This window comes from Polypterus senegalus, chromosome 6 (genome assembly GCF_016835505.1).
Source record: "Polypterus senegalus isolate Bchr_013 chromosome 6, ASM1683550v1, whole genome shotgun sequence".
NCBI lineage: Eukaryota > Metazoa > Chordata > Cladistia > Polypteriformes > Polypteridae > Polypterus > Polypterus senegalus.
In genome coordinates this window covers 146,784,064-146,811,314 of record NC_053159.1, presented here as the reverse complement: position 1 = coordinate 146,811,314, position 27,251 = coordinate 146,784,064, and the positions used below count along the sequence as shown (strand labels likewise).

At 37.0% G+C, this 27,251-nt stretch overlaps 1 protein-coding gene across 1 annotated transcript in view; it reads right to left on the bottom strand.

Moving 5' to 3' along the window:
• Window positions 1–27,251, bottom strand: part of LOC120530667 (low-density lipoprotein receptor-related protein 1B-like) — a 1,848,048-nt gene that overhangs the window by 1,591,208 nt on the left and 229,589 nt on the right. The gene's annotated exons all lie outside the window — the stretch shown is intronic.

Sequence of the window (27,251 nt, the reverse complement as noted above, 5' to 3'; positions counted from 1 at the left end):
AATAATATACTGTAAACATAAAATCAGTATGCATGCAACCAAAATAAATACCTCCAACAATTAAATTCCTTGATTCTCTTTGAAATTTCAAATAACAGTTTAAATAGGAGGAACCAGTAGTAGTAGTAGTGGTATGATGAGTATGGAGTACAGTGAAATTCTTTCTTGTATGTCTGACCACAGAACATATCTCCAACTCTCCAGCACCATGATAAACAAGAATGTATTAAATACAATTGTTAAAACAACATAAACATTTTCTAAACAGATATATACCTTGACCACATATATATTGCATAGTTTACTTTCAAATAATACCAAGAGTACGCGACACATGTTTCGCCCTTATTTGTGCTCATCAGGCGTACACACTCCACTGCACCCCTCGCGGGGATCAAACATCAGACGTCAACGTCAGAGACGAAACCCCTTTACGCTGCACCGCAGTGTGTTGTTCGTTCATTTGACAGCCTGGGGATCGGAGTAATTACATTCATAGCATCCATAGTCTGAGTCCCGATCTGATTGTATGGGTGGTTACCTACGATCTCTAGGCTGTCAAATAAACGAACCACATCCCATACTCTAATCGATACATTAAAACATTATCATTCGTTATTACATTTCTTTAAAAAAAAACCTATACACAGGCCAATGTCTCATAAATCTTGTAAACATTTATTCATTTATTTCAAATGAGAGATTATTAAACCAATATGTAGAAATGGTACAGGGACTCGTTATAAAGTGCAATGACCACTGGCAACAAGAACCTTATATGCTGCCCTCTGTAGCAGTACACTTGGATTTTGTTGCTGAAAGTACTCCTCTACTCGGCCAGAATAGGCCACAGACAGTTACTGTCCATGTTGTTTCTCTCGACTGCTGCTTCTAAAAAGTACAGACTGATTTAAAGGGGAGTGATCCAGCCTTCATGACAAATGAGGGTCAGCATGATTGTAGGGCAGCAGTAGCTCAGTAGGTAGAGCGGGTGGTCCTGCAATCGGAGGGTCGCAGGTTCGATCCTGGCTCCCGGCATGAGAATGCAGCTGTTGTGTCCTTGGGCAAGACACTTAACCTACCTTGCCTGCTGGTGGTGGTCGGAAGGATTGGTGGCGCCAGTGTTCGGCAGCCTCACTTCTGTCAGTGTGCCCCAGGGCAGCTGTGGCTACATAGTAGCTTATCATCACCAGCGTGTGAATGGGTGAATGACTGTTGTGTTGTAAAGTGCCTAGGGGGTTCTTGAACTCTAGTTAGGTGCTATATCAAATACAGGCCATTTACATATACATCCATATGGTCTAGGATTCATTTGCTATCCTGGCCACTGTCTTTGGAGAATTTGAATATTGTCATGTTGTTCCTTCCTGGATTATTCCTCTGTGTTCCTACCACCTCTTATACCCGGCCTAGACACATGTGTGTTAGGTGGTTTGGCATTCTGAAACTGTAGACAATAGCTACTTAACACTGGTGCATCTGTTAGTCATTTACTAACACTTAATAAAATCTTAACAAGGATTTTTTTGTGCTACCTACAAGTAACAGATTAACAAATGCACTATAACAAGTCCTTAATGCACTTGTTCTAGTGTTAAGAAAAATTTTACTGCATGTCTTCTAATATTCCTTTCATCTACATACCAAACCAGCCTGATCTAATTTGAAGAGTGCCAGTCTATTGCTGGGTACACTCACTCATAGCAGGTCAATTTTGAGCTCCCAAACAATCTATGACAAGTGTGTTTGAGAGCAATATAGATACAGACTTGGAAAATACAGAAACTTCAGAGAGGTCAGATCTATGTTTTGAACCCCTCTGTGAAGCAACAGTGAAAACCATTATACCAATGTGTTGCTCTTATAAAAATATTATATAAACATATATACAGTATATATATATATATATATATATAGGATAGGATATGGACAGTTGTATGTTTTTGACATAGCACAAGCTACTGAAATATGCTTACAAAATAAAGCAAACTCTGCATGCAGCGAAATTTTACTTCTCCAGCTAGATTCCATGCTCAGAACCATCAACCCCTTCGCTAAATCATACAAACACATGCATGAAATCGCTCAGTCCAATCCAACAGCATCTGTATGAATGGTTTTCAAGGAAAAACCTGGGCAGGATTTACGACGATACAATTCCCCGACATGTCACACCGAAGTTGCAGCGATTTTCATCGGAGAACGAATCCCCAGCCAAAAGGGGCATTTGCATCTATCCCAGAGGCAACTCTTGTAAACAGATTTCCACACTCAATATGAATTGCGATTCTGTGGTTTACCCACTTTTATTCCCTTATGGAGACATTGGCTGGCATAAAGATTTACAACATGTTCCAGATAAAAGAACTGCCAACCGAATCAGGCTTATTAAATGCCAATTTTACGTGTACAGATTATCAATGAGGAATACATTTAGTATTTTGCACTCCAGCGACAAACAATTCCGACAGTATGTTGTAGATGCGTATGTTAAAACAGAGGGTGCGCGTCTCAACTATCTCAGATTACATCAACGAGATCTGCGCATGGAACAATACAAAGGACCATCAGACGCACTGCAAGCAAAGGCTGAAAATAACAATGTACGTGTAGGCAAAATGATCACATTACCGTCCACTTTTCCACGAAGTTCAAGATATATGCAACAAAACTATTGTTGTATGTGGCTTTTTCTAGGGTTAGATCTTTCAACTCATTATCTGTCGTCTCTAGCAAAACACCTATTCACAACTGCATCTTTCAAGAAGTATTTCTTTCTTCTTGATTTCTAAATTCCTTTCTCACCGTTTTCCATCCCTATCCTTACACCGACGTATGCTACAGCAGGTGTCGGCTAGTATATACTGTATATATTGTGGCGAGTGGCTGGAGGTAGTACTCAGCCGGGAAGCCCAGGAGGACCAGAGGAGTGCATCCTCCAGACCATGAGGGGGTGACCACCCTGGTGGCTTTGGGGACCATGGGAACAGAGCTTAGAAGCTCAACACTATAGGGGCCCGTGGTCACCACCAATGCCTGAGGAGCCCTGGCCCTCAGCACTTCCGCCACACCCGGAAGTGCTGGGGGGAAGAAGACCAGGGACACCCGGAGTGCTTCCGGGTGTGCGGCCGGTACTTCTGCCACATTTGGGAGTGCTGGCGGAACCTCATTGGGAGGCACCTGGAGCACGTCCGGGTGTGTATAAAAGGGGCCGCCTCCCTCCAATCAATGGCTGGAGTCGGGAGGAAGCAAGACGGAGCTTAAGAGGAGAGGAGAGCAGGCAGACCTGAGAAAGAGAGGCATTGTGAGGCCTGGACTTTGGGGGAGTTTTGGGGTTGTGTGCTTCACCTTGTAAATATTAGTGCTGTAAATAAACGTGTTGTGGTGCTTAAAAGATGTCTGTTTGTCTGTGTCAGGGCTAGTTTCCACTATATATATATATATATGCACATACACAAATGCTGTATATGTCAATGATGTCCAGTAGTCTGCTACTCATATATAAGAAATTTGATCTGAAACTAAAATGTTTAATGTTCAGTTACTAACTGTTAATCATTTTTAGGTGCATTTTTATATAATGCTAGGAACATCTCTTTCTATAGCCATGTCTTTCTGTCTGTGTGCCTGCATGTAGCAACTCGTCTCCCAGTGTGGGCTAATTTTGTTGAAATGTGGCACATTTATCCTTCCAGGAATTTTGTCAACACAGCTTAACTTTTCCTGAGTTATCTCCAACAGTTCGGCCTGTACTAAGTTTTGTAATTTCAAAATCTCTCATTGATAAGCATTGGCAAATTTGAAAACTCATTTGTATTAAAATATAATAGAAACGTTCTGTGTAATGTAACGAATTATGAATTAGTTTACTTTTTCATTTTACTTTGAGAGTGGTTACATCAACTTGTATATTTTGTATGTTTTCCTCTATTAGTTATCCGACAGCTGCTGGAATCCACAGGACTAGTTAGTCAAAACTACGCAAGCTGCTCGTTCAGAAACAAACACACAAAAAAGTCACCTAGCTAGAAATGAATTGAAGAGGAAAGAAATTTTGTAAGCACTGGTCAAAAGACATAGACTGAACTAACCATATTTACTTTACAGTATAAACTACATCATGGCTGCATTATCTGCAAATGATTATATGTAAAGAATAGACTTTATCAAGCTGCAAGTAAAAAGTGTTTGAATAATCACAAGGGAACACTGGTTTAAGTACTGGCAGAAGATCAGAGCTGCGGAGCGTATAACAAGGACTGCACTGCAATTAACAGTTTCTGTGGTGCACAAAGGGCTGAGTGTTGCAAAGAGCACAGCTGGAGCAGAACTACAACTTGTATTGTGCTAAAACTGCTGCTTAGTGGTATAACGTTTGGCAAAGTGTTGAGGTTACAGCATGAACAGCCGCTTTTCCACTGGTGTATTTTGAGACTTTCATTAAAATATTTAAACTCTGTAACCTTTTGGTTTTCCGCTTATACAATAAATCAGTTCCTTTCCAAGTTCTTAGTTATATTGATAGTTTTAATAACTGTGTTTTAACTCATTTTACTTTCTACTGTAGATTGGAAACTTATTTCACGTGCTTTTCTTCTTTCCTGGAGTAATACTGATTATGATTTTATCCTAGTATTGTTTAGTTTTTCTTTAAATTTATTTTTCTGTTGGTAATTTTACTTGTTCATATACAACGTAGTATGAGTTGGCCTTTAATTTGTTTAACTGAGTATTGTGGTATTATTACTCAGGTAGATAAAGACGAATTGCATTTACTGTGCTAAATACTTGTTAGATGGTTATTGTTTTTTTTTTATATTTTTGGAATCTCTTTTTTCATTATTTAAAAATAAAAAAAATACAATTAGTTAAAGTCCTTCCACAGTCCATTTTGGTCTAGAAATGCACCCTGCTGTATACTTCTATTGGAAAAGTGTACGTGAAAAAATAAATATATAAAAGCGAGCCCATAAAAAATTGGAATAGCTACAGAAGAAACAACTTTCAACAGCATATCAATCAATGTCATTTTCACTTCACTTGAACTGTAATCTTCTGTGTATGAAAGCTACTGAGGACCCTCAAGCTCCTTTTTTAAATACATGACAGTACAAAATGTTACAAAGAAGGTAGTCAGTGCAGTCAGCCAACGCGCATATTTAATTTCTCTCCTCACTATTATTATTAAATGACTTATTGTTACGAAAATATTTAATAAACAAAAATGTTGTAGATTCTTTGATGAAATTATGTTAAAAATGTAAAACGCACCAGCTTTCACATCAGTTAACTAAGTCCCTGAATGCACCTGAATGTTATGCCAAGCACACATCTTCTAAATTATTCTACACTGAATCAGAAACAACCTGTGGCCTAAACTGCACTTGACAGAAATTTCTATATCTAAAACATTGCACTGTACTCAGTGTAAAAGGTTCTCCTGAGAAAAGTTGCTATACTGTACTTTGTACATAATAAGCACTCGTAGCATCAATAAATGGATACTACAGGCATAAAATCCATTGGCTGAATTTGTATGATATAATAATATAAAAGGCTGAACAATCACATCATATGTTTGATCTGTAGAATATATTAGTAAAATTCTTTTTAAAACAGTGCCACTGAAAAAATGTAACATATTATACTGAAAAACTGTTTAAGATAAAGGTGGTTAAGATAAGGTGAGAAAAATCTGATTTTTGTTGAGCTGAACTGCACAGCCGGTTTACTGTAGTGATGTCAAAGCCACAAACAATGAATGCACTCAGGTTAGTACAGCTTCCATTCTCGGCGGCTTGCTGTGATATGTCCTAGGAATCTTTTTTGTTGACATGATAGCCAAGTTGTGTTCAGCAGGAAGTTAGTTGCATTGCATACTGGTATGACAAGTGGAGGCTCCAGGAAGTTTCAACATGTCATATGAGATTTAGGACTTGCTCTGTTTAAGTAATGAAACATGACATTGCATAACTATGTGAATATCTGCACACCTGTTGTGCGCAGTAATGACATATGGACTAAGCCCTGGGATATGAACAAATAAGAAAGGCTTACAGAGTGTAAGCAGAAACAAGATAACCACTAATTACAATGCCAAAAGAACCTAAGGCAATCTCCTGCTAGAGTGACTCCTAGCATTAACAGTAGTTAATATGCATCTTCTCACACACGGCTGCTTCTTGTGAGAAGACAATTAAAGACAAAAGCTGTTTCTGACTGTGCAGTGGTCAAGACCTAAGTGTACATGACAGTGAGTAAATTGAATGTTGTTTCCTGTTATAGTGAATACAGTTTGACAAGTGAGACTCCATTGTATCCAAGGACAACATATGAAGAATTCTTTTGGAGTCAAAAATATTGTAAATTACATAAGGTAAATACCATGCAAGTATGTTTTTAAAATGAAAAAACAAATGCTAAACAAGACAGTGTTTTGTTCTGAATTTCTTCACACTTAGGGGTATGATACTAAAATCATTTCTTGAAACACACTGCCAGAGTGTACAGACTAAGACCATTGCACGCTCTAAAGGGAAATCCACTCAGAAAGCTTCACATTGACACTTAAGAAACAGATGAGGTTTTAAATAGTCTGGATGAAGATAAAACCAAGTGAAACAGCTTTCTTTGAAAGGTTGATGACCCCTGCCCTCAACCTCCTAACAGAATCCAAATCAGCCCGCCAACTCAGCTTCAAAAACAGACACTGTCTTTGAATTTTTCACGGATTCCTATGTGATTCACATTTAAATAATCTGTTTGATTTTTCTACCTTTTTTGTGCTCTGCCTAAACTCCTCTTTTTTTGTCTGAAATCCAGGATCTCCTGGTATGATTAAATTCAGATTCTGATAATACTAATTTCTATTCACAGAGACACTGTTAAAAATTATGTAGAACCATTAAGGACAGTTTGGGATTTTGTTTTAAACTAATTTAAACATTTTATGAAACGGATGTAAATGAATACATTAAATTTTAATTTCACATACCTGAGATGGACTAGGGCGATAAGGACACATAATAAAAAGGGTAGATGGCATATCTCTCAGCACGTGCCTTTACTCCTCCTCGTGTGACCGCAGTTTATTATACAATGTGTATACTGTGTACAGTATATATATATACTGCATATATATATATATATATATAAAAGTGCAATGATTTTATGTGACCTTTTATGTCACGTTTTTCGTCGCTTTAAATCGGGCTTTAAAACCTACATATATACAGTGTATGTTTGGTATTATTCTTTTCAGAGTTTATCGAACTTTAATGTGAAGTTGTTAGATTTTCAAATTCTTATTCCGTTTTTAAATTATAAACTAAAATATCAAGAAAGTCATGTTTTTTAATATCAAGTAAGTCGTGGTTTTTATTTTTAATCGAATAAACTTTCTTTCACAGGAACAAACTATTAAAAAAAAGATCTATTCATATCACCAGTGTTTGTATTTAGGTGATTTAGTTAGCTGAAGGTCGAGTTACGATGACCCATTGCATACCAATTAAGCTTTAACGTGATTTTTCCCGTTATTTAAATGGAAAAAAATTTTTAAAAAGTTTTTTTAATCTATAAGAATGACAGTTAAAATGAATGGATCGTTTATTTAGCCTCTTATAAATACTCATCGAGCATAGTGGACCTCAGTTTAACTGGAATACTCCAATCGGTAAGAGATGAAATATTTTATTCTCATTTTATTATTTAACAGAGTAAAAATCATGATTATTTTTTCTTTTACATATTTATAGAATTTTGTGATTTTGACTCCAATAAATAATAATTTCTTTCATTTCTTCTTCTTTCTTCTTTTGTACATTTACAGATTTTATTAATTTTCTGGCCGCAATTGGGGGTTGGACGCCGAAGACGCCCCATAGTGTATATTTATATATATATATATACACACACACACACACATACACACACACAAACACGTGCCATATGTAAAATGACTGAATGAGGAACACATTTGATACCAGTCCAAAATCTTAGGTCAGTCTGTTCACTGAGCAAACTCACTTGAACATGTGCATGTGTATGGACAGAAACGCATTAAGACACAGGATGAACATGTAAACTTCAAACAGACCATGACTGACTTACTGTAGGTCCTTGAAGGTGAATGTGAATTTTCCCTTGGGATTAATGGGATTAATAAAGTATCTATCTATCTGAAGGTGTTATTATAATTAGACAACAGAATCTAACCACAATATTATCCCTTGCATCTTTACATCTGAATTTATGTTTCACAAGTCTTTTTTGAGTAAACCATTCACTTTCTTTATATTAGCAAATTTCCAGCCTATATTTTATTAATAACTTTTAAAAAGAACTAGCCAAGAAACCCATCCATCCATCCATCCATTATCCAACCCAGTATATCCTAACTACAGGGTCACAGGGTCTGCTGGAGCCAATCCCAGCCAACACACCATAAAAACATTTCGATTTTTGAAGCATCAGTTCCCTGGGGATGGCATTTAACATTCCCTGCCAGACATCTTCAGACCAGCTGATCACATATTTATGTTTTCAGTTGACTTTTCTGACAATATGTTCAGCAAGCATTATGCTTAATTTGATGGGGCAGCCATGTCAAATATCAATATGTTCTGTTTCTTTGAAAACTAGGTTTACTTAATTATTTTCTATCTATTATATAATCTAAAAGTATTTGTTGAAAGAATGAAATTAAAATATGTGGTTAGTCAAATTTGTGGAGCCCTGGGTTCAAATCCCTCCCAGGATAAAGTTTGAACAAATTGTACATCTGTGTTGCAGATTCTACCTGTGGGTATTGCACGAGAGATTTGCAGGTAAGTTTGACATTAATTCAGTCTGAAATGGTCCAACAGAAGTGGGTGTATGAGTGAAAAACTTAATTACAGCACCTGGAGCTTAGATTCTTTTTATTATTAATACATCTTTATCAGCAGACAATACTCCAGATGCCTTCACTGAATAAAGTAGATTCAGTAGTAAATATAATTATAGATCAATTTCAAACCCGCATTTCAACTCTAAAGCCCTTAAATAAATAAGCCTTGCAGCTTTGACCTCACCTTAAACAAAACACTAAATCCAATTTGAGAAGTTTATGTTCACCATTTGCTCTAATCACAGCACAGTGAAAGACTTAATTTATTGTGTCAGTGCCATTCTAGTATCTTTAGATACACTTTTTGAAACACTAAAGTTATTATACTGTTAGATATTAGAAAATCTTTTGGCACTACTGATCATACACTACTCTGGATTGTTACACAGGCTTGGAATTATAATGGGCAGTTTTATTTTTACAGCATTATGTTTGGAAATTAAAATTGTATTCTAAAGTTTGATTTGTGTTTCTGGTGTGCCATTCCATTTGCTTTCACTTTATTATTGAACATTTGGGTATTCATTGTGACTTGTATGTAGAGGACACAGATGTATTTAACAGTCAAACCTTTATCACCTGTGGTGGGCTGGCGCCCTGCCTAGTGTTTGTTTCCTGCCTTGCGCACTATGTTGGCTGGGATTGGCTCCAGCAGACCCCATGACCCTGTGTTGGGATATAGCGGGTTGGATAATGACAGACTGACTGACTGACTGACTGACCTTTATCGCATAATACTTGAGTGATTTATAGCAGTGATAAGTACTTGTTAAAAATGGGCAAAAAAAAATTATACAACTTGGTGGAAATGCTGGAGACACATGCAATCAACATTTAATTCTGATGACATCAATGGAAGCTTTTACGAAAACAGTCCAAAATCTACAGTACATGTATCCTTTGGCTTTAGTACTCACATGACTGGCCTAGTCAAGACATGCTTAAGAAAAAATAGCAACATGCTGCTGCATCTTCATTATTCAAAAGTCAACGATGACAACTGATGTTTTTATTTCAAATACAGACACTGCAAACCTGGAGGCCGTAGAAATCATTCTATTTCTAGATATCAGCTTATTTTAAATTATTTTCTAGAAATAGGCATAATGATTATGCAGTATGTCCAGTGTTCTTGATTGATTTCCAATTTAGTTTAAACAAACTACAATTGTAATTTACAATTACCAAATCCTGCCCTTTATTATACAATGCTTTTGTTCAATTAGGCTAACAAAATTCATAAATGGTTACATAAAGATCACAAGGTGCAGGTTCTTCAGAAATACTAAGGGTAAATAAAACTACTGCCAGTAAATTGAATCTTTAGCTATGGGGACCTCAAACTTTCAAATGATCTACTTGCTAATGCAAAGGATGCCCAATCAGTCTTAATAGTTAAATTAATTTTGATGATGCACCACTTTAGTCCTAAATGCCCTTATTAGTCCTGTTGTTTAGTCTGTGCATATTATAACTGTGTTCTTTTTTTTCTGAAATAATATTGTGGCAACAGCAGCCATTCTGTTTTTCCTTTTTGGTGTCTAGCTGTCAGGACCGATGCAACTGATATTTGAAACAAGTTTGTGCTCCAGGCCATAAAGCAAGAGACAATGGTGGTTAAGAACCTAACACAACATATTCACACCTTCATATTAGACCAGATCTTTAGAAATCCAGCATACTCTTAAGATACTTGAAGTGGATGGGCAGCCACCTGGCCTAGGTCATCAAAACTTTGAATTTGCTTGATAGAGAGAATGATTGATCCTAATATGATTTAATTCTTCAGAAGCATTATTAAGTGAATTTTTGTTTTTCTGTTTTTATATATACATATACAGTGGTGTGAAAAACTATTTGCCCCCTTCCTGATTTCTTATTCTTTTGCATGTTTGTCACACAAAATGTTTCTGATCCTCAAACACAATTAACCATTAGTCAAATATAACACAAGTAAACACAAAATGCAGTTTTTAAATGATGGTTTTTATTATTTAGGGAGAAAAAAACCTGAACCTAATAACTGGTTGGGCCACCCTTAGCAGCAATAACTGCAATCAAGCGTTTGCGAAAACTTGCAATGAGTCTTTTACAGCACTCTGGAGGAATTTTGGCCCACTCATCTTTGCAGAATTGTTGTAATTCAGCTTTATTTGAGGGTTTTCTAGCATGAACCGCCTTTTTAAGGTCATGCCATAGCATCTCAATTGGATTCAGGTCAGGACTTTGACTAGGCCACTCCAAAGTCTTCATTTTGTTTTTCTTCTGCCATTCAGAGGTGGATTTGCTGGTGTGTTTTGGGTCATTGTCCTGTTGCAGCACCCAAGATCGCCTCAGCTTGAGTTGACGAACAGATGGCCGGACATTCTCCTTCAGGAATTTTTGGTAGACAGTAGAATTCATGGTTCCATCTATCACAGCAAGCCTTCCAGGTCCTGAAGCAGCAAAACAACCCCCAGACCATCACACTACCACCACCACATTTTACTGTTGGTATGATGTTCTCTTTCTGAAATGCTGTGTTCCTTTTACGCCAGATGTAACGGGACATTTGCCTTCCAAAAAGTTCAACTTTTGTCTCATCAGTCCACAAGGTATTTTCCCAAAAGTCTTGGCAATCATTGAGATGTTTCTTAGCAAAATTGAGACGAGCCCTAATGTTCTTTTTGCTTAACAGTGGTTTGCGTCTTGGAAATCTGCCATGCAGGCCGTTTTTGCCCAGTCTCTTTCTTATGGTGGAGTCGTGAACACTGACCTTAATTGAGGCAAGTGAGGCCTGCAGTTCTTTAGACATTGTCCTGGGGTCTTTGTGACCTCTCGGATGAGTCGTCTCTGCGCTCTTGGGGTAATTTTGGTCGGCCGGCCACTCCTGGGAAGGTTCACCACTGTTCCATGTTTTTGCCATTTGTGGATAATGGCTCTCACTGTGGTTCGCTGGAGTCCCATAGCTTTAGAAATGGCTTTATAACCTTTACCAGACTGATAGATCTCAATTACTTCTGTTCTCATTTGTTCCTGAGTTTCTTTGAATCTTGGCATGATGTCTAGCTTTTGAGGTGCTTTTGGTCTACTTCTCTGTGTCAGGCAGCTCCTATTTAAGTGATTTCTTGATTGAAACAGGTGTGGCAGTAATCAGGCCTGGGGTGGCTACGGAAATTGAACTCAGGTGTGATACACCACAGTTAGGTTATTTTTAACAAGGGGCAATTACTTTTTCACACAGGGCCATGTAGGTTTGGATTTTTTTCTCCCTAAATAACAAAAACCATCATTTAAAAACTGCATTTTGTGTTTACTTGTGTTATATTTGACTAATGGTTAAATGTGTTTGATGATCAGAAACATTTTGTGTGACAAACATGCAAAAGAATAAGAAATCAGGAAGGGGAAAATAGTTTTTCACACCACTGTATATATATATATATATATATATATATATATATACATATATATATATATATATATATATATATATATATATATATATATATATATATATATATATATACAGTACAAGCCAAAAGTTTGGACACACCTCCTTATTCAATGTACAAAGTATTTTCTTTATTTTCATGACCATTTACATTGGTAGATTCTCACTGAAGGCATGTTTTATATTCTAGTTTCTACAAAATAATGAAGGACCGCAGAGTGAAGGCAAAGGGGCTAACAAGTGCTAAACACCTCTGGGAACTCCTTCAAGACTGTTGGAAAACCATTTCAGGTGACTACCTGTTGAAGCTCATGGAGAGAATGCCAAGAGTGTGCAAAGCAGTAATCAGAGCAAAGGGTGGCTATTTTGAAGAAACTAGAATATAAAACATGTTTTCAGTTATTTCACCTTTTTTTGTTAAGTAAATAACTCCACGTGTTCATTCATAGTTTTGATGCCTTCAGTGAGAATCTACCAATGTAAATGGTCATGAAAATAAAGAAAACACATTGAATGAGGAGGTGTGTCCAAACTTTTTTCCTGTACTATATATATATATATATATATATATATATATATATATATATATATATATATATATATATATATATATATATATATATATATATCTCAGACAGCACATGGGATTGACTGATCATTCTTTAGCCTTATCATTTAAATCAAGAGTTGGCAAAGTCATTCCTGGAGGGCAACAGTGTCTGCAGGTTTTGTTGCCACCCAACTGCTTAATAATAAGTACTTATTGCTCAAGTAAAACTTTTCTGCTTCATTTTAGTTGTCTCGCTTGTTAAGATATTAAATCCTTATTGCTTATATTAATATTAAGCAACTGTATTCTTGTTTTTAATGTCTCCTTATTAGCAATAAGATGCAAATTACAAAACAAACCAGCAGTTCTCCATTTAGCTTGTTTCCATTTACACCTGTGTATATTTATTGCAGACTATTTGGTTTCATTTAATACTTAGAAGGAAAATAAAGAGAAAAATGTGAAGGACTGAGAATTACTCATAAGTTTTAGGCTACAAATCATTTGGATGATATCCATAGAAAGGAAAAAATAATCTAGGATATGAGAATGACCTGACATGGAAGAGTTAATGCTCCAATAAACCATGAAATTAAATTGTTGGCAAGGATTGCTTTCTAATTAAGCAACTGGTTTGGAACAAAAACCTGCAGCCATCCAGGATCAACTTTGCCCAACCCTGCTTTAAATAAAGGGGTTTGCTATGTTTAAATTTTCCCAATGTAATCAAACCTTTCTAACTGCCTAATTCTTCTTAACAGAATGTCCACCCTAAATACCTAACACAAAGAATCCATATGAATTGTAGTGCATTTTTTTAATTAATTATTTAATATTTTAATAATATTTAATTATATCCACAATGTAGAAGACATGACTTTATTCTCCAGCAAACAAACAATGAAAAAGCAATGTCTGGTATTAAATCCTGTCCAAGATGTTAATACTTTTATTTTAAGGATCTTGCATTGATCATGGAGACACAATATGGCAGCAGGTTTTAATCTTAACTACATTTTTATGTTGACCCCTAGCCTAATTAAACAAGCTGTTGTTACCCATTTTGCATGTTTTGGTGTCAATGTTGGAAAGACAAAACTAAGTTTGGTAGAATATACCTAACATTTATATATAATTTTGTGTTAATTTACTGTTTTTTTTTTTATTTTTGCTTATTTTTCAAATTTTTATCATCATCACGATTTTACTGAGGGGGCTGGCGCCCTGCCCAGGGTTTGTTCCTGCCTTGCGCCCTGTGCTGGCTGGGATTGGCTCCAGCAGACCCCCGTGACCCTGTAGTTAGGATATAGTGGGTTGGACAATGGATGGATACAAGTGTTCTTGTTAATAAGTGCATCTGAAACTCAAGCCGTTGTGATCTCATTTGACAGGCTGTCTGTTTATGCTCGTTATTAATTGTTATTTGTAGAATAGACTACACAGAAAAAGGCAAATTAATAGGAAAACAACACAGAAAGGTAAACATGTAAAGCTAAGGCAAAAATGCAAGTATTTCTAAATGTCTAAAAATATAAAAACCACACTGTAAATAAGAGAACAGAAAAAACAAGCAGCTATTTTAATGAGATCAGTTAGAGAGAGACTGATTGAAATAATAACCTGCAGCTACACAGGGTTCTCAGGACTGAGTTTGTAAAATTAAAATTAAAATGAGGCTGTGGTGTACTGTGAATCTGAGGTGGGATCAGCAGGTTCAGAAAATGGAGGAGTCAATGGATGGCAACACTGTTATTTCACTGATCCTGGGTTCAAATCTGCAGCCTTGTCACTGCCTACATGGCTTTCATTATGTGGTAATCGTGTCTGCGAGGGACTTCTGCTGATATGACAAACTGGAGGCTCTAACTTGGCTCTGTGGGTGTGTGCATCAGTGCTGCATGACTTTGGAAGCAGGTTAGAAAATAGACACACAGATAATTATAATTTATTAGTGCAGCTACATTTCTTCAATAATAAACTAAAATGCTTTATCTTGCCAACATCCTTAATCAGCTTAAAACTGTAAAGGAGAGTAAGTTTGTGTTTGTGAGTGTGCTCTCATCAGAATGCTCTCCAGTCTAGGGATCTCTTCTGCCTCATGTCCCATGATCTCACCTTTTAGAACCTGATTCTGATGAAGAAGCTTCAATTCTGAATGGGCAGATTTTTATTAGTGAGGAAATATTCATATAATGATATGTAGTCATATTAGATTGCAAAATAGAAATGAGTGTGAATATGTGCATGGAAGTGGTCGTGTCTGTACAGTGCTCTGTTCACTGTAGCACTGGTGCTGCTCGGACCAGTGCTCCGAAACTCCGAATTGGAATCAGTGGGGCGAAAAAATGAACACGCTGACAGAGGTGGTTGATTTATCTCACTTAGCCAATAAAATATTAGCACTGGAGTATGTATAAATCAAATAAACAAGAACGACTATTTAATTAGGGTGGCACAGTGGGTAGCGCTGCTGCCTCGCGGTTAGTGGACCTGGGTTAGCTTCCTGGGTCCACCCTGCGTGGAATTTGCATGGCTTCCTTCCACAGTCCAAAGACATGCAGGTTTTGACTGGGGGCACACACACACGCGCATTTCAAGACTGGATAGGGAAGTGAAAAGAAAAACACTTAAACATTACAGTAATAGTCATCTTCACTTTTAATGATGGATTAACTTTGTGAAACAGCAAGCTGATATAGCATAGGACATCGACACATCAGCAAAAACAGAAGAGTCTTTGGTCCAACTGTGAAAAGATTTGTGTGCCACATTTATGAATTCTTGGCTCTTCATCTGTATCCAGGTGAACTGATCAAGAAAGTTTAAAAAAACTGGATGGCAGCGATGAATGGAATGAGATGTTAATGCATTGTAAAGATGGCCTGGCAGCAGCAGAGGACAAGAGCTGCTAATTGCATCACTTTATCTACATAATATTTACAGTTAGGGGACCTGGGTTCGCTTCCCGGGTCCTTCCTGCGTAGAGTTTACATGGTTTCCTCTGGGTGCTCCGGTTTCTTCACACAGTCCAAAGACATGCAGGTTAGGTGCATTGGCGATTCTAAATTGTCCCCAGTGTGTGTGTGTGTGTGTGTGTCCTGCAGTGGGCTGGTGCCCTGCACAGGGTTTGTTTCCTGCCTTGAGTCCTGTGTTGGCTGGGATTGGCTCCAGCAGACCCCCGCGACCCTGTAGTTAGGATATAGCAGATTGAATAATGGATGGATAGACTATTTAATAAATCTGACTACTTAGTTATAGATTTTATTATAATTTTTTCCACATTTGGCTTAAATATATATTAATATATTATATATATAATATATATAATATATATATGTTAATCCTATCTCATTTCTCATGGATAAACAAATTAATATCATATAACAATTGGTAACAATTGTTGAAAATGTCTTCTGCATGAGGAACAAATTCTGTTACGCAACATACACTGGAGACCATAATAAAACTCAGCAAACAGTAAAGCGAGACTGTACTCTCATTTGAACAATTATGCAAAATAGTACTAATGTGACAAAAAACTCCAAACATTACTTGGAGTTTCTGCTGAAATGAAAGAATATATTAAAAAAAAAAGATTTTTTTTTCTCAAAAAGTTCTCATTTGCACATTTCCCATAATGTTTCAATACTGTTTATCCCTGAGGATAAGGTAGGACAGGACGAGGAGTGCCATTTAAGTATAGTCATTGACAAACTATTCTGCAAAACCTGATGAATATTTCATGCCGCATTAGATCTTTTCCGTTTTGTTTCACTTCAACTGCTACTTTTCGTCCTCATTGATTCTGCTGATCAATTCAGCCACATCAATAATCTCAGAAAAGCAGATAAATAGAGTGTGAGTTGAGCAACAGTATCATGCAGCAGGCAGACATAAGACAACACTTGTAAGAATGCTTCTACTGGATTACAGAAAAAATCTAATTATTTCAAGGTCCCTTAGAAGAAAATCTAACACAACTAAATACATGTTCACCATCTTTAATTAACTGAGAATGTACAGTTTTTAAGACCCAGTGCTAAATGTTTTGTAGCACATAAAGGGTGATGAAGTGAGTTTATAAAATCAATACCACTGAATGGTTTGAGGCAGGTTTTCACTAATAAGTCCAGATTACCGTACATTTTTTGAGTGATACTGGTCTAATATGCTACCTTACAAAAATTGAGATTGTGCTTGTTTTGTTAATCATGTAACAACTGTTATGATCACAACTCAAGCAAGAATCTGAAGTGTCTTCAGTAGTGAAAAACACAAGCAATAGAAGGCACAAAATATGGCAAAGAAAAGAAAAACAAGTGTAAAATCAGGCTGGGGTCAGAAAAAGGAAAAAAACAAAATCAAACAAAAATGATCATCAAAACAAAATCACAAAAACAGAATTAAAGTCAAAGGAACCACAGCAAAATTAAAGGTCTTAACAGTAATTGTCACTTTATCTGACGTCTAGCCATTGTGTATGTCACACTTGCTGACTGTGGTTGCTGATCTTGTTGCCGGAAGTTATCAGTTTAAGTAGCTGAAAATCACTGGCCATGTCACATTTAGCGACTGCATGCTGAAATTCCAGCACAGTTGTGTTCACCTCTTTTTCTGACAACTAACAACGTGACATAGCCGGCGCTGTACGAAAGGTTAACATGTACAACGAGTTCAGATGCAATAACCCAATTGCTTGTTTTTTAGCTCTAACCAATGCATGGTTCCAGTTGTTAACTAAATATAAGCTTTTGATTTACCTTTGCAGTAACATGCCAAAATGGAATATGCGTTAATAAGAACTCCAGCCTTTGAGTATTTTTTTTTTCTGGATTCATAGCGAGCAAATAAACAATCCTTCTAAAAGTGCACATAATGGCAATGCAGCGAAACTGCAAAATAAAAAAAAAAGAAACAGGAAAGTATGTGTTTGTATCCACGTCTGCATCAATCCAATGTCAAAATTAGGATGAAAAACAGGCTAAAGAACAAACTTGCTGAAAAAAAACAGTACTAGAATAAGGTATAACTATGAAATTGTACCTGGAAGTACAATATAAAGAGAGTATGACGAATCCTGGCACTAGGAATACCACCTGTAAAGGACCAAAACCACACTATTATACAAAAATAATATAAAACAATATAACAGAGGTAATTGGAGTCAAACAGTTGTATTGAATCCAAGGGTTTGTAAGTCAGGGTCTGCAATGTTTAAAAAAAATGCTGCCACCTACTTAGATTTTGTTGCCTAAGGCAGCCACCTAGTTCACCTAATTGGAAGAGCCAACACTGGAAACACTGCACAATCACTAATGTTAAATGAAAACTTAAATGTATATATACTGCATGAGTCCACTATTTCCATATGTTAATGTTAAAGTGTTATTTTGACAGATGTCACATGCATTTGCTTGGGAGACAGCTTAAAAGTGATGGTAATCACCCGCCAAATCAACGGTTGGCATTGTGCACTAATGTCTTCTTTCTTCCCCCTTTGCAGAATGGAAGATTGACCGCCATTCCATCACTTGCGTTGTCATGCCTCCTGGACCCAGCTCTTCCAGCGCCAGTTCTACATTGGACTCCTCTCTTAAAAGACATTATTGCTGTCTTTGTAAAACAATAAAATCTATTGTTATTTGATTTCATTTATTATACAGTGTCACAAACGTGCCCCAAACCCTTGTCGCGTCTGCTTCTTGTCTCACACACTGCAAGTGTTAATTTAAAAATGGTGATTTTGCTGTGAAGGTTATCTTGGTAAAATAGATAGGAATCTGAAAGATTAACTACAAATTTAGCAGTATAAAACTTGGTTAAAATAAGAAACGAGATATAACCCATTAATAATGGACTTTGTGAGGATTGGTCAGATGTCCAAATGTTGCATTATTCATTAGTTGTCCTTATGTCTATCAATGTGCGGCTTAAACAATGATGGGGATTAGCTATAGAAAAAAGTATTATTTTAGATAGTAATTCTTAATTTTATATTTAGATGTTGTGGAGCAGACCCGGACACAGACAGGCGGACATGTTATTCATCAAACCACCTTACGTTTTATTTACAACTATTTACAAATATGGTCACTCAGACCCAGTCAATTGTGCACAAAACACCCCGAACACAGTCCTGGCCACAAATGCCTTCTCTTCGGGCCGCCTCCACACTCTCCTCGTGCCTCGTCCTACTTCCACCTGACTCTAGCTTCGAATGAAGGGAGACGGCCCCTTTTATACATGACCCGGATGAGCTCCAGGTGCTTCCGACACTCCCCCGTTGGCCACGCCCCCCGGGGTGTTCTCCCGGCAGCTCTCCGTGTATCGTCCTTATTCTTCTCCCCAGCACTTCCTGGTGTGGCGGAAGTGCTGAGGTAACAGGTCCCCGAGGCATTGGGGCGCCTCCTGGCGGTGACCACGGGTCCCTACAGGGTGGGGCTTCCATGCCCTCAACCCGTGGCCCCCAGAGCAACCAGAAAGGCGGCCCCCACGTGATCCAGGGTGGGCCTTGACCCTCTTCCGGTCCCTCACGGCGTCCTGGCCGGGTCGTTGCCCCTGGCATCCCTGACAATGTCGAATAACATAAACAAATGTAGCAAGTGCTTTAAAGTTGAACCATCTACAGTAAGTCAGAGCTTGGCTTGGTTTCCTGGTAGATCGTACCCTGCCTTGCACCCTTAGCATGTAGGACTGCTGGTGTTTTGGAAGAGAGACAGCTTGTTTCAGGTTCTACTGGAGTGTCTGTAATCAGTACTTTCATTTCCAGACAATAATTTGAAAATGCAGTGATTACTGACATTGTAGTGACTGCATGCTAACAAGCTGTTGCATTCACCAAAGCAGGTGGTACACTGGAGTGGAGGGGTTAATTAAAACAGTTTTTTTACAACATTCATATAACATATACTGAGTCACTTCACTTTTGGTATGTAAATGATGATTCCAAAGTTTCCACAGTTTAGAAATGATTTGCAATCTGTCCTTGAATGAAGACATTTACTGTCATTTTCAGTCTCCATCATCAGTGAAACTGCAGCAAAGGCCACAGGCTCTCATGAAATAATAAGTCTTACCACAGTCCAGCTCTTACACATAGATGCAAGCGGGGCAATTTATTAGCTCAAGTCAGGTTAGCAACAGACCCCGAGAGGAAACGCCTCAAGCAACTAAAGAACAAAACATTTAAACATATGCTTACCCGTCTTCTAAAAAGGTCCAAAACCTATGAGACACCCAGTTCTATTGCCTTTTTCTTTTTAGTGAAAAATAATTATATGAAAAACCTAAAAATATTCATTTTAGAATAATTAATGATTCCAAGTTTGCCGTGCATATGTGTGTGTGTGTATGGATAGACCTTGACCCCCCAATACATGATTATTTCGTGCCTTGTGACTGATGCTGACAGATAAGCTGCTGACTTCAATGACACGGCACTGGTGCACTGGAATATGCGAGGCTGAGGATGTGTGTGTGTATATATAGTATACACACACACACACACACACATATATACATACATATATATATATATATATACAGTATATATATATATATATATACTATAATCTTCTTATATAATACTCTACTGTGGCTGTCCATTTGTCTGTACAGGATTTTAAATCACCAGTAGCTCGTAAACCGTCTGAACTATTGGCCTGAAATTTATTACACATATACTACGCAACGTCTACTATCCGCTTTTGGGGGATCATTGACCTCCAAGGTTATCCCTCTTTTTATTTTATTGTAGAATCAACTCTCGGCAGCGCCCAACAGGGCGGCCATGCGGAGCATGCATACTAAGTAATTGCAACACAAAAACTGACTTAATCAGTTTTAATGCGAAAAGATGCCAACGAAAGAAGAGAAGAAGCGGGCTGCTAGGGTGGAGAAAAGAAGAGCTGCTCAGGAAGCAGCAAGTGCATCAACCTCTGAGCAAACTAATGCTAAACATACAGAGAAAGAGGATGAAAACTAGGAATGCTCAAGTCAAGTGTATTCATTGCATGTTATTGTGCAGTGTATTATATAATTAAAGAAACCCATAAATGGCTGCATTCAGTCGGAAGAATTTCATTATTCTCTCTTGTTCAGTCATTGTTAAACAATGTAAATGCTTTTAGAAATCAATGTGTTTATAAATAGTATTTTATAAGCATTACGATTAGAATTCAAGACATTCAATGAAGCAAAAAGCTCAAGCGTGTGGCAGCATAAATTAACTTTTAAGGTTATTAGTTAAGTTGTAGAATGTTCTACAGTATATAAAAATGGTTACACCATTTACCATGTCACAATAAACCTGATACTTGACCTTTAAAAGGAAAAAAAACAAACAAAATGCTGCAGTCTGTGTGATAAAGCACAGTATTGTAGGAAAAGGACAAAGCACACTCTGATCCTTAAATTTATGATAGGAAGCAAGTATTGAGATATCAAATGACATGAATAATTGGCTGCAGTCTGATGTCTGCGATCGATATTTTGATCATGCCATCTTAATATTGTACAACACCTTTAATAGCTACATATTACTGCCATTCCAATGTTAAAGTAGCCCCAGGAGGAACAATTATGTATTAATATTTGTCACTAAGTAATAGAAGAAATATCCTTTCACATTATACACAACATTATACATGTAATACCTGAGAGTAAAAGAACACAGAGATGCTAAATTATATTATATTTTCATATAAGTACATTGTGCATTAAAATATTTAATAAATCAAGCATTGAATAAAATTAAATTCATATATCATGTAGTGTAATGCAATCTATGTTTAATGAAATGAAGGTGTCATTATTGAGACTGTGCATACATTATAATGAAGGACACTCACTAAATCATGAAATGTTAATACATCACATTGCAAAGCACTCACTGTATAATAAAATGCCCATACATCACCTAATGAAACACTTTTTAGTTAAATGGTCTGACTAACTCCTCCTATACCTTCGTCATTAAAACATTCTAGCATGAGGCAGGGAAATAAATCTCTCCCTCTGACAGTTTACAGGCTCCTTGTGTTATACGTATTAAGAGTAAAAGGCTTAGAGGTCATTTAGTCAGACGAGCTGTAAGATATTCAACCCTTTGAGCTTTCATCCTATTAATGTAACCATCCAAATGTACAGTAAATATATTTTATCATAAAATACATTACAAGGCAATAGCTACCTTGATGTGGAGTATACCGTCCTTTCTCCTATCATTAATCGGCCTCTAAAGTCATTATTTCATCCTTTTACTGCAAGTACAGTTAGGTCTTACAGAAGAAAGCGTATGTTTCTCTTATTTATTTATTCATGTTATGTCCTTTTTTCTTAGACCTTATAAAAATTCAACTAGAGTGCAATGGTGACACAGTGGTTAGCCCTGTGCCTCACACCTCCAGTAGAACGAGTCTAAAGACCAGTCACTGTCTAGTTTGCATGTTCTACTTCTGTTGGCAAGGTTTTTCTTCAAATACTCCAACTTCTTCCTGCCTCATTAGCACATCGGTATGAGGTTAAGTAGTAACTCTTAAGTGGCCCAGTTTGAGTGAGTGTTGGTTGTACGTGATTGGGCAAAATATTGGTCTGGCTTTGGACTCAATGTTACCAGGATAAGCACCAGGGGTCTGCAATGATCAGAACTGGATTAAGTGAGCAAACAATTTTAAAACGTCCACATGAAAAAGCTCATGTTTCTTGTGTCACATCATGTATGATCATCTGGTTGTATGCTCACAACAGCCAACACACATGTATGTTTTGGTAAAATATTGTTAAATAAATACTTCTTGAAAAATTAGAGCAGTGCATGCTGAGAAAATGCATTCACATGGGAACAAACTTTTGTGTCGAGCTGCCTCTTCCCCTCATTCATTGGTCCTATCTTCGTTTCAAAAGCTCATTCCCATGTGTATGTGTGTTTCCCTGGCGTACACTACTGTGATCTTCCTGAAGTATTCATCTATAAACGTTGCTTAGAATAGTGGAACTAATGTAGTTGAAAATTCCACTGGGTAGCCAACCAAGCAATCTACTTTCCCACTTTGGAGCATCCAGCAGTTCTGAGAGTGTCAGAGGTTTGTCCAGTTCCTCTGCACTGAGGTATCCAGCTGTGGTATTTGTATTGTGCCAAAAAACTCCTTAGATTGTGTCTCATCTTTTTAAATTGAGTAGAATATAAGGACTTATAGTACTCCCTAAATATCTATCCATCCATTTTCCAACCCGCTGAATCCGAACACAGGGTCACCGGGGTCTGCTGGAGTCAATCCCAGCCAAAATATGTGAGTTATATTTTTATAGTCAACGATCGTATCTCTATTTGTGTTGGTAATATCTGTTATTGCACTGAGAACTGGAAGTATTTACTTAACAGTATTTTAGTAATTCCAGAAATTCAAACGGTTTTGCCCATTGCATGCATACATCTGGATGACTTGATGTGATCACCACAGACAACATTTCTATCATAAAATTTTTTTATCTCTATTCTCCAAGGAAACACAAAATTAAAAATATTTCTTGGATATCACTAGAAACAACATGATATAAGTAATGCAAAAAATATATTATTTTGGGGGTGGAGTATTCTGTTAATTCAAAACAATAACACATGGAATACAGAGCTGCATTATACTGTGGATATATTTTTTTTTCTTTTTTCCAATATTGCACTCATAAACAGACACTTTAAAAAGAATCACTAAATGGGTGAAGATTGTATTAATTCTGGGCATGCAGTTTGGTGTAATGGCTACATTTACTGGACCTTAAACCACAAGACTGCAAGCTACTGTATATTTTGGTCCAAAATTGTTTGCAAGTTTCTTGACCTGCCTATGCTCCAAATGGTAAAATTACATGAAAACAATAATTAAACCTGCCTTAGGCAAAGGCTTTAGGCTACTGTCACAATTCAAAGCTTTAAGTTGAAATGCATGTCACACTCAACAACTGCAAGTGCTGGCTCTCATTGCTTTGAGAATGTGAAATCACAGAAACAGGAACTGCAAGGCTTTACGGATATCGCGACTCCCTTATGCTTTTCAGAACACTTTCAAATTTCCTTTTGCATTATAAAGTACTGCAAAGTTTGTATACGTTGGCTGTAAATCTTAGAATTTGAGTTTGATTTTGTGCTGGCTGGCAGTGCAGTGTGGCTCGGTGGGGATGTCACTAAATGAAGGATATGAGCAGGAGCAGATCTACTATGAAACTAATGAAGCTTAAGCCAGCTTCAGGGTCCCGAAATCCTTAAGAAACCCCAGAAGCAACTTCACTTTTTATTGTCCCATAACTCAAAAACTGTAAGTTATATATATATTTTTTTATTCACACTAGCAACTTTGACATGTGAGATATTCTAGTACACCAATTTTAATGAAAATCAAAGATGTAGTGGTTACATTTTTAAAAGATTTGTGGTGATCTGTCAGGGACAAATCCCATTGAAGAAGATAACAGTGGTTACCCAGACCTTGTTGCTGGTTGCAAAGGGGCCCTCATAACAGTTCAAGCTCCAGGGCCCCAAAAATGAAGGTCCATCACTGGTTATGAGCTTACATTGCTGAAAAAAGTCATACAGTGTAATGTGAGCTTTAGTCATATGATAACATGATAACTCTATAGGGCCACCCACAGTTTGGCTATTTGTTTAATACTTTAAATATATACACACTGGTGCATTTGATGTTTACTAAAATGTCATGGGTTCATTTGCTGCCAGACTGCTATTGAAAGGATCCACATGATTGTTCTCCAGTTCTTGTCATTCAAAGACCTATGTGTCCTTCTTATTTTTCTCTTCTGGATATATTTCAACAGTTAATTAATGGACAGATATTGCTGGGCTCCATTCATGTCAATCAGTTTCAAACGACTCTGTTTTCCTGTGTTTCTAAGCAAATCTGTGTCTTCATGTGTACTCATTATGTAAGTAATAATCTGTAAAGGTTAAATGGGCATCTACCTGAGAACTTATCACAACTCTCTGCGTCTGTTCTTAGCGAAGAGCGCTATACAAAAATAAACTGAATTGAATACATGAAGACTGGAAATGCCAATGCAGCCTGAATAAAGGAGGATATGTACACGAGGTAGACGTTTTTTTCAGAGTTGAATCCTCAAAAGATATTCTCCAGCTTCCTGTAATTTTCAGCATTGCTTTTTAATACATGAACATATATATTTTTACCTGTTGTGAAACTTCAAATTGTTATATATTATATGTACTCCACTGTACAACAAGTAGCTGAAATGCAAATAGAATTCTGTCCCAATACAGTAGGTCAGATATATAATTTCTGAGACATTGTGAGAATGGTTTATTATTCGGGTCACTATTTGTTTGCCACTATACCACAGTTTAATTAATTGTTGTATAAACTCAAAGTCAGAACATTTGCTGGGCTGAAACCTGATGGGATAGCCAGCAATCCCCCAAAGCCTGGTCTGGATTGAGGAGGAGACAGATGGATGATATTTCTTGATAACAGCAATAAGGAAAAAAGAAATTTGAGGAAAACAAAAAAGCTTTTGTATTATAAAAATATTTAACATAAAATAAAATTGCAAATCCACTTGTTTGCTTTATTCCTTTCTCAATTTTCTTGCATTATGTAAATCTGTTACTGCAGGTGAAAAGTCCAGGCTTAAAGAAGTGGTATTTTACTCAGCTAAACTCACTACAATATAGTTTAATATAAAGCACTGCAAGTCAAGTGAATTAAATAAGTGTAAAAATACATTCTTTTGTATAAGACCTGTACATTAACAGAACTTAAAAATGTAAAACAACTGTAGAAAACTTTGCTCATTAAGTAACTTAACAGCATTTCTGAAAGGTTTTTGACAGCCTTCTTTAAAATCAAACTGACTACTGATGTTTCATTAAAGCAATGTACAAACTGAAACAACTTGAAAGGGAAACTTTTAGGAAATAAAAGAAAGTGAATCTTAATATTCTGAACACCAGGGTTCCATGAGCACACTTCATTTTTGCTGGTGAAAAGAACTTTCTATTTGCTTTCCTCTGATTGCTGTTCCATTAGGATTTATTCCAATCATTTTATTCTTCATCAAATAGCACACATTATCAAAATGAAACCATCAGTTATAGTTGGTCTTCACCAGGGGTGTTTTTTAAGTCCTTATCTCTTTGATCCAGTTATGGATGTGTTGAGTCATGGGATAAAAGACCAATCCCCTGGCGCAGGCTTTTGCTGATGACACTGCGTTGTGTAGCACCAGGAAAGAGGAAGTGGAGAAGAAGATGGAAGAATGGAGAAGGGCTTTGAAAGACTGAGGATTGAAGACGGAATACATGTGAGATTTAATATTGATCGGGATTCAGAAGTTAGCCTGCAGGGAGAGCTTCAGAAAAGAGTGGATACATTTAAATATCTAGGATCAGTGGTAGCTCAACATGGAAAATTAGATGCAGAAATAACCCATAGAGTGTAGTGTAGATCAGGGGTTGCCAAGTCCGGTCCTGGAGGACCACTGTGGCTGCAGGTTTTCATTCTAACCCTTTTATTAACGAGTGCCCTGTTTGGACTGCTAATTAACTTCTTGTGAATTCAATTTAATTGAATTGTTTTTTTAAGATTTGCTGCCCTGAATTGCTTTATTTCTTTCCTTAAATGGCACCCAAACAGAAATGAAATGTGAAGTGAGGGAGCCAACAGAAGACCAACTAAGTGAGGGCCTCAAACCCCAACCAATTTAACTGCAACCAGTTGCTTAATGAGGTGTCGGTTATTTGTCATTAATTAAACCAGTTTTTTAATTTCGTGGCTTTGTTGCTGCTCTCATGGTGCATTAGCAGACATTTCCAAAACTGTTCATTTTCTCTTTTCTAAGAGCACTGTTAAAATGTTTTGGGGAGCAGATCGACATTCCTGAGACCTTCACCTTTCTTTATTTTCAGATATTGTATGATGGACACCAGTTGTTTTGGCTCATTTTGTATCTCATTATTGTTTGGCTGTTAATTAAGGAAAAAGAAACAACCCAGGGTTCTGAGTCTTCAAGAGCAAATCAATTAAAATTAGTTCAAAAGAAGATCATTAGCAGCAAAAACAGGTCAATCATTCAGAAAAGGTTTAGAATGAAAACCTGCAGCCATGGTGGTCCTCCAGGACTAGAGTTGGCGACCCCTGGTGTAGATGGAAACCATATCATCTACTGTTAAATTCCATACTCATAATTTTTTTATTTTTTATACTGTATTGAGAGTTTGTTCTGTATATTATATTGTATTGACGCCCTTCTTTTTGACACCCACTGCACACCCAACCTACCTGGAAAGGGGTGTCTTTTTGAACTGCCTTTCCCAAGGTTTGTTCAATTTTTTCCCTACAGGGTTTTTGGGA